Below are 8,317 nucleotides of genomic sequence, written 5' to 3' on the forward strand. Positions count from 1 at the left end.
GTGAAATCACTAAAGGTCACGAAAGGAAGAAACGGTCGTCCCGATTGATGCAGTTAAAACATATGTTGACACATCAAAACGAATATTGATGGCACGAAAGTAAGCGTTCAGACTGTGGGAAGTCAACTTCGACCATTTTTGTTCCTCCACAAGGGTTAGGTCAGGTCAGGCTACCGTTCAAAATTAGTCAACAGTTGGCCTACTAGAACGATGCTTTCGATTGTTTTCTTTCACGATGCGCTTCTGACTGAGTTTATCTTATTAGGTAGACAAAAGTATTCCAGACACAGAATGTTATTTCAGAAAGACCTAAAGACCCCCCTGAGGTCAGCTTAGGTCAAGTTAACACGAGCTCGGGTGGGGGTCAAATTGACCCCCCGAAGTTTTTCCTGAATAGTTTCCGAGCGGCGTGGTATAGCGGCGCCAAATTTTGCATAACTGTAGACCATTGTTATGATGATGATGATGATGATGATGATGATGATGATTATTATTATTATTATTATTATTATTTCTATTGCGAACCTTGGCGAAATCTAGCGAGGGACTTCTCTAACCCCGTGTCAGTACATATCACATAGACGGACACAGAACACGCAACACATGCAAGTGGGACGCAACGCCAGCGATACACATACGATGTCATAAAACACGAGCGACTAAACAATTGACTAGCGGATCGTCTGACATTAACATTTATATGTACCTTGTAAGGTCGCTGACCTACGGCACGTCAAAGTCAGGCCATGGTTTCAGCGAAGACAATTTCTAGATAATCTTTCAGTCTCATCCAACAACGAGGTGCTAGACGAAGTCACACATCTCTGAGATACTTTCTTAGGCAGCACAACAACTGAATCATTAAATTACATTGACCTGAGGTCATGTATGAAGGTCAGACCAAAGTCAAAATCAGCCTGTTTTATTACTCAAGGGCTGGCTGTATGGGCATTCTTTGGTGCTCATTTAGAATTTATTGATACCAGGAACAGCATTATACACCTCCATAGACTTCTTGAAAGTCAGACTAGGTCACTGACGTAGAGTGACCCGGATCAACACTTTCAGCAGCATACTGTCTAGCGTAATCTATGTCGCTTATCTAAATACAAAACTCAAAACGGTCTTGTATGACTTTGGCCACCATGGCCTTCAAAACGTCAAACGAGGTCACTGACTTTAAATGAGCGTGTGACCTTTTCCTAAGAACAGTTATCTAGGTTCCAGGGGCCCTTCGGAGACCAGCCTGGAGTTTGACATTGTTCGACCTTATTTCACCTCAAAGTCAAGACCTAGGAACCTCAACCTTTGACCTAAGTGAGTTCACATACAGCCTAATAAATGCTGTGAATTTGGGGTCTTTAGCTCTCTCAATTCCTTAAATCTCAGTGGGGTAAAACTGACCCCCACCCGAGCGAAGGGTATCCAGCCGGCCACCGGGGCGCGTGTTAATATGGCATCCAAATGAAAAATATTAAATGATAATTTGGTCTAAGTGACCAGTACAATGCTCTTCTGTGGTCAGAAGCAGTGTGTCGCACGCACACAAGTACTCAAGATAGCACTGCTTTTGTATACATTATGCACAGTCCATTCGACGCATTGCAACGCATTCATAACAAACTGAGAACAGACACGTTGGTGCAGGAGAGTATACGTCATCAGCTTCACAGCCACGATATAGAGATATCTATGCCCGTCGAGCTCATTCATCTAGTCTCTGAGCTAGTTAAAGGTCTAGGTCACTAAAACATTTCTTCTTCTTTCAGTATTGTAATGCGCACAATTCCATCGCAATCTATGTTTTGTGAAAAAATGCGGTAAATGTGACTTTGAACAATGAGGACGTTTCAGTCTCTTTTCATGAAGGGTTGGTATTGATGTGAGTCTCCCACGCTCACGGGCGAGTGGGCGCTTTTTTGCCTTTGTTGGAAAGCACGGCCGGCGGGTGCCGTTCTGAGAGCGGGATGCCCCCCCCCCCCCCTAGCGCCCATGACGACCAATACAGACCGTCGGCCGTGTCGCGGCCTGGTGACCGCCGCATCAGCTGACTGCGGATCAGAGGTGAGGTGGAAGGGAGGCTGCGCGTGATGAGCCAGAGCTGGACCGGACCACACCGAGGGACATCATGTCATCGAGCTGGCTCTGCGTTCTCCTGTCGCTGCTGGGTCTGCTGCTCCTCTGCGGCCCAGGTAAGGGTAGCGACGGACCGACATTGGACGAGCGCGGTAAAAATGGTGTGAAAATGCGGCCGGGGCGAACAGTGCCATCGGAAACATGCCAAGACCATGTCTGGATCTGAAACCACTTCAGTACCAAAACACACGTTCTTGAGTATCCAGCTCGAGTAATAAATAAAATAAAACGCAGTGTCGACTGCATGCTGGTAAAGAGGTTAAAACCGATCACACTGCTGCTCGTGAGGTTTGGTCTGGCCAGGGCGGCAGTAACACCGTGTTCTCCGTCTTTGGTGTGTTCATTGGCGTTGGCGTGTTCTCCGTTGTTGGTGCGTTCTCCGTCGTTGGTGTGTTCTCTGTCGTTGGTGCGTTCTCCGGCGTTGGTACCTTCTCCGTCAATGATGCGTTCTCCGTCGTTGGTGCGTTCTCTGTCGTTAGTGCGTTCTCCGTCGTTTATGTGTTCTCCGTCGTTGGCGCTTCTCCGTCGTTGATTCATTCTCCGTCGTTGGTGCGGTCTGCGTCGTTGGTGCATTCTTAGCCGTTGATGCGTTCTCCGTCGTCGGTGCATTCTCCGTCGTTGGTCTGTTCTTCGGTTGTGACCGCTGGGTGGGTCTCAGCGTCGCAGTAGCCCTGTGTCGGTACATGCTCTGAGCAGCTCAGTCAGCACCAGCCTGAAGTGCTCTGAGTCGCAACACCTGCGCCCACTGGCCTATCCACTGGCGACGTTGTCCATAATGACGTTGTTCATGACGACGTTGTTCATGATGAACGAACGTTAAACCAACGACGTTGAGAAACGGTGCGTTCCCGCTATGATCTGATTTGCCTGTCGCGCCCTCAGGCTCTGCTGGTCCCATGATCTGATTTGCCTGTCGCGCCCTCAGGCTCTGCTGGTCCCATGATCTGATTTGCCTGTCGCGCCCTCAGGCTCTGCTGGTCCCATGATCTGATTTGCCTGTCGCGCCCTCAGGCTCTGCTGGCCCCATGATCTAATTGGTCTGTCGCGCCCACAGGCTCTGCTGGCCCCATGATCCGATTGGCCTGTCGCGGCCTCAGGCTCTGCTTGCCCCATGATCTGATTGATCTGCCGCGGCCTCAGGCTCTGCTGGTCCCATGATCTGATTTGCCTGTCGCGCCCTCAGGCTGTGCTGGCCCCATGATCTGATTTGCCTGTCGCGCCCTCAGGCTCTGCTGGTCCCATGATCTGATTGGTCTGTCGCGCCCACAGGCTCTGCTGGCCCCATGATCTGATTGGTCTGTCGCGCCCACAGGCTCTGCTGGCCCCATGCGCGCTATCCCGGGAGGTGGCGGAGTCAGCCACTCCCTCGCGACCATCTCGACCGTTGCAACTAAGCCGACCATGCGCACCGCGAGTAAGTTGTACTTCGAAGGCGCTCTCATGTTCCCCAGTCTCGTGTGCTCACCTGGTGTGACCAGCAATGAGCGTTACTTACTCATTCTACTTAGCTAAACTGCGGCCGCTATGTAATTTGTATTCCATGCCATCGGGGGTGTAGCTTCCTTTTCAGCTGGGAGACTTCTTTTTGCTAGATGTGTATCGATGTGCAAGGTAATCCACCAAAAATCTGTCATTCACGAAACGGCAGTACATCCGCTTCATTTTGGATCTGTTTGAAAATACTGGTTGAATTGCGTCTCATGTGCGTGTCCATAGCGCCGCGTGATGGGATGAGAGGAAAGCAGCGCGTCGTGATGGGTGTAACTCGTCTCAAACTCCCGATAAAACTGATGGAATTCGAATTCCGAAACTCGCGACCGTGGAGCCAAAGTAGGAATTTGCTGCAGGCGCTGAGTCAGGATGGGAGCCTATTCCACTGATCCTACAGCTGTCTCTTCCTCATATCCCCAGGGCCGTTGGCCGCTCAACATAAAATGAAGATCCCGAACGACGAATGGTCCTCGACGACAGGTAAGTTCTGTACAGAGAAGCACGACTTTCTCATCTGCATCTCATCTGTGACATTCAGATGTTTTCAATGACGAGGCACGTACTCGCAATGGTGACTTATTTGCTCAAGACGCAGCGCAATGCCAGGAGGCAGAGTGTGGGAAAGAAAGTACGAATCTACAAATGTTACAGTGACATCGTACCAAGATTGTGATTTGGAAAATGCTCGAGTTGAGATCATGCCCGTGATTATTTTGTTTTATCTGGGCTATGTTTGAGGCACCCCACAGGCCCGATTCACTATATAATTAGAGTATCCATGGGCACATCTCCAGTGTCTTTGGCGATATTGAATCAATCAGGACGAAGACAGTTTAGCGGCTCAAAATTCCCCCCCCCCCCCCCCGCCTATCACTGTAACAAGGAGATGAGCACCATCTCAGCCTGTTTTTAAAATGGATTGCGGGCCCGTGGTATTTTCATTCAAGCCGCCAGCGCCTCGCTCCATGACTTACCCCATAGCGAGCCACCTTTGTCAGTTCTCAGCACTCACGACACCGGGCAGACCATCCACGTGTGCCGTCGATGATCCCGTGCGCAAGATCATGATTACAAGCATGTCCGATGCTGAGCACTCGGGCCTCCTCCGCTCATGACATGGGTCATGTGTGGGGACCGCTTCAGCAAGCGATGACTTTCAGACGGCTGCTTGGCAGACATTGCGCCACCAATGCGCCAAGGTGCTAATGTGCCACCCTATGTCCCACCCATCTGCGATGCTCGCGGTGGCTCTGGCATGCCAGCAGCCAGCATTGCGCCCCCGTAGGACTGTCGGGCCGTCTCTTGCGCCCTCGCGCACGCCTGGGTGTCGGCCTAACCCGCCGTTTGTCTCCAGAGAGCACCACCACCACCGCCACCACTCGCCGGCCACTGGACATCAAGGAAGCCGCCCGTGCTGAGCGGGAGCCTGCCCAGGGATAATCGTGAGCTCCTGTCGACACCGCTGTCGCGTGGCTCCCGTCGGACGGACGAGTCTGTTCCTCTGCCGGGTGGGGAAGGGGGAGGGGAGGGGGCATCACAGGGTCGCTGCGTCGGAATTGTGCGTGCTAGAGTTAAGAGAAAGGGGTGTTGTATGTCTGGTGTGAAGCTGCACCAGTTACGTGTCACGGGTCACCGACGGTTGCAACCTGTCTAGGGTCAGACCGGGCAAGACCGACTCGGTCTGAACCAGGACCGACTCGGACTCATGCTCGAACCCATGAACGTTTGGACGCTCCCAATTTCACTACCGTGCTCTTGGTGCTGCAGAAGTATAGAAATAGAAACAGGGTGTGAATTGGATAAATCTCGCCCCGATGACGTACGCCGCTTACGTAGGCGAAGTGCACGGTGAAAGTTTGCCTTTTGAAACCCCGGAGTTACAAGCAGAAAGAAGACATCCGTATTTTGGAGCACGCCGACTGCAGTGGGCATTTTATACTCAACGAGTCACTGGGATAAGTTTGTGAACCACCGCCGTTGTTTCGCCGACTAAAAAGATGACCCAGACAGTGATGGAAGTTGCGGTCACTTACCACATCAACTGCGGCGAGACTGGTGCCGATCTCCCGTCTATCTGGACGGCGCGATCCTTGACCTTAACCCCTCTGCATAGACCGCTGCTGCTGAGTTTCAGTTCGATATATTTTATCTGCACATTTTGCTCGAGTGTTAGTGTATCACGGTCCACCAGCCAACCGTCGAACGCTGCAACATTGAGATAGGTGCAAATTGACTAAGTGTTGGTGCTAATTGACCGAATGTTATAATCCAGTGGTGTTGGGTTCCAGTCGAGAGACGCGAGCGTTGGGTGCGCAAAGCTTGGCTGGCGTCGTGCGAGAGAGACGGACACGGGGTGGTGGTGCTGTGTTGCGCAATGTAACATGTGATATCGCTGCAAAAATTGTCGATTTAGTCGCAAACCCTCACGAGTTCGGCAAGACTTTCGCTAACTGCGCCGGACGAGCAACGGCCAGAACTGAGTTCGCTGGGGAGTATTACAAATCTAGATGTGAAGAAGAGTGGGAATGTCAGCAACGTATTGTTGATATTTTTGGAAACGCCACAAATCATTATGTATGTCCCTTTTAGCGATTGGTAGTTGCGCTCACATGGCTGTCGCGTTACACGGTCCAAATAATGTGCTGGGTGTTTTATCTCTTTGATAATTCAGAACCACAATTTATGAAAATGACGATTAAATGCACAAAGATCGGTTGGACAACAAGTAAGCATAGCAGACTTCAATGCCATGTGTGCGACTGTGGCCAATTTGGTGCGGAAAGCGAATGGGCTGAGTAAAGCGAATCATGACCGTGGAGGCTCGTTGCCTGGTGTCGTCTGGTTTATGACAGAATAACGGATCTTCACTATTGCCACGCGTGCGTTATGTGCAGTAGACGTATGCATCAGCGTGTTCGACATTAGCAAACGACAGCCAGCACAACGATCAGCTGGCAGAAACTCTTTCCAGGTGGATCACCCAACAAGGCCACGGCCTCGACTGCAGCCCACCGGCATACCGAGCTGGCCCGTCCACCACCGCTGGACCACGGACCGCTTGCAGAGGTGGCTGCAGGCACTTCCCCCTCCCCCCCCCCCCGCCCCTCCTCGTCGTGCCATAGCCGGGACGTTTGAGAATGAGCGCTGACGCCCGGCACCACCCATTCGGCCGGCCTGTTTGAAAATGCTGATGTTTGTATGTTGCCTCCGTCGTTGTTGGTGGCCACTTGGCACTGTGCACCTGGATATTCTTTTCTCCTTTTCGAGCGTTTGTTTTTTGGCGACGGCTGTCGGATTTCAGCACGAAATAAAACAACGGCACACACCTCAGACTGTATGCGTACACTGACTTCAAAGCGCGTGGACGACACAGTGCGTGATACAGCCCTCGTGCCAGACGATACTCTGGGCGATCTGTATATAGTTACACCATGAGCATTGCCGCCATACGCGTACGGAGATGCAGTGCCATGGCAACGATGGTTGCTGCTTTGGCCACGTCAGACTATCCCTGGATCTCTACAACGTCGGATTCCTCCCATCATGGAAATATTTACATACAAAATGCACGAATTCAATATCAGTGCGGTGATACCGTTGTAGTTTTCATTAGTTGGCAACGTGAAAATAATTAAAAACAAGGCGAAATTTACACCGTATCTACGTGTGGGTGGGACCAAAATGGCATTCAGGAATTGCCTACCTCTGTCTCTGAACGAACATAGCGCGTAGGAAAGGAAATCCAGAAACTGATTGGCATGCGGTTCTGATAACTGTAAACAAACCATGGTTGGACATCATAAGCATTTTCGTTGTACCTTGGCCCTAGAAAATGATCCAATATGTGTCCGTGGTTTTATGGCACAATTTAGCTTGGGACTAGTTCATTCAAGCTATGAAGTAAGGAAAGCAATGTGTATATTAGGAATTCGAAATACATTCGTAAAGGTAATGTTTCACATTTGAAGATATTGAAGTAAGCATCACGTGTGATTTAATAAGCTCATATATATATATATATATATATATATATATATATATATATATATATATATATATATATATATATATATTAGAATACAATTATAACTATGGGTTAATTTTAGGTGCAAAATGCTGCTCTTGACAACACAATTAATTTATTTAGGAAACAAACTTTTCAATGCGTCGTTGTTTGTGTCATGGAACGTTTGTATGGCGTTGGTGGTCCTACCAAATTGGCCGTGCGAAATTGCCACGGTAGCACTCACTTGTAGTACCTCAGTTTGCCGATAGGTGGCAGCGGCAGTGCTGGACAGGTTTGCTAAAGCAAATATCGTCATGTGTTCGCGTTTTGGCCTCTGCTCGTGGTGTTTTTGCATATTCGTCCGTGAGCTTGAGTTGTGCACTGGAATTCACGTACTTAGTTGTGACGTTTTCTTAAGTTAGTCGATGTCATGTCCTACTTCTGTAAGAACTAGCGCCCATGTCCGACATATTGTCTTTATAGTACAAAGCGCGATTCGTGTTTGCAGCTTGTACTGCCTTCACAGCATTGATTGAAAGCCATTGGAAGTACCTTATATCTGAAAGCCGTGCTACGAGCTTCTGGCGAGACTGTCGGGGTCATCGGGACGGCTCGTGCAGCCTGTCGGCAGGGTGACGTGGCAGGGACGACCTAACCGAGATAGCGACTTCGCAATGTTACGTA

At 50.0% G+C, this 8,317-nt stretch overlaps 1 long non-coding RNA gene across 1 annotated transcript; it reads left to right on the plus strand.

Annotated features, from left to right (window-relative positions):
• The first annotated feature begins 3,989 nt into the window (after positions 1-3,989).
• Positions 3,990-6,674, plus strand: LOC119113681 (uncharacterized). Its single transcript, XR_005095918.1, has 3 exons — positions 3,990-4,107; positions 4,982-5,069; positions 6,599-6,674. It is a non-coding gene; the product is annotated as an uncharacterized LOC119113681 (long non-coding RNA).
• Positions 6,675-8,317: the final 1,643 nt, after the last annotated feature.

Source organism: Pollicipes pollicipes, unplaced genomic scaffold (genome assembly GCF_011947565.3).
Source record: "Pollicipes pollicipes isolate AB1234 unplaced genomic scaffold, Ppol_2.1 Scaffold_7262;HRSCAF=8765_pilon_pilon_pilon, whole genome shotgun sequence".
Taxonomy (NCBI): domain Eukaryota; kingdom Metazoa; phylum Arthropoda; class Thecostraca; order Pollicipedomorpha; family Pollicipedidae; genus Pollicipes; species Pollicipes pollicipes.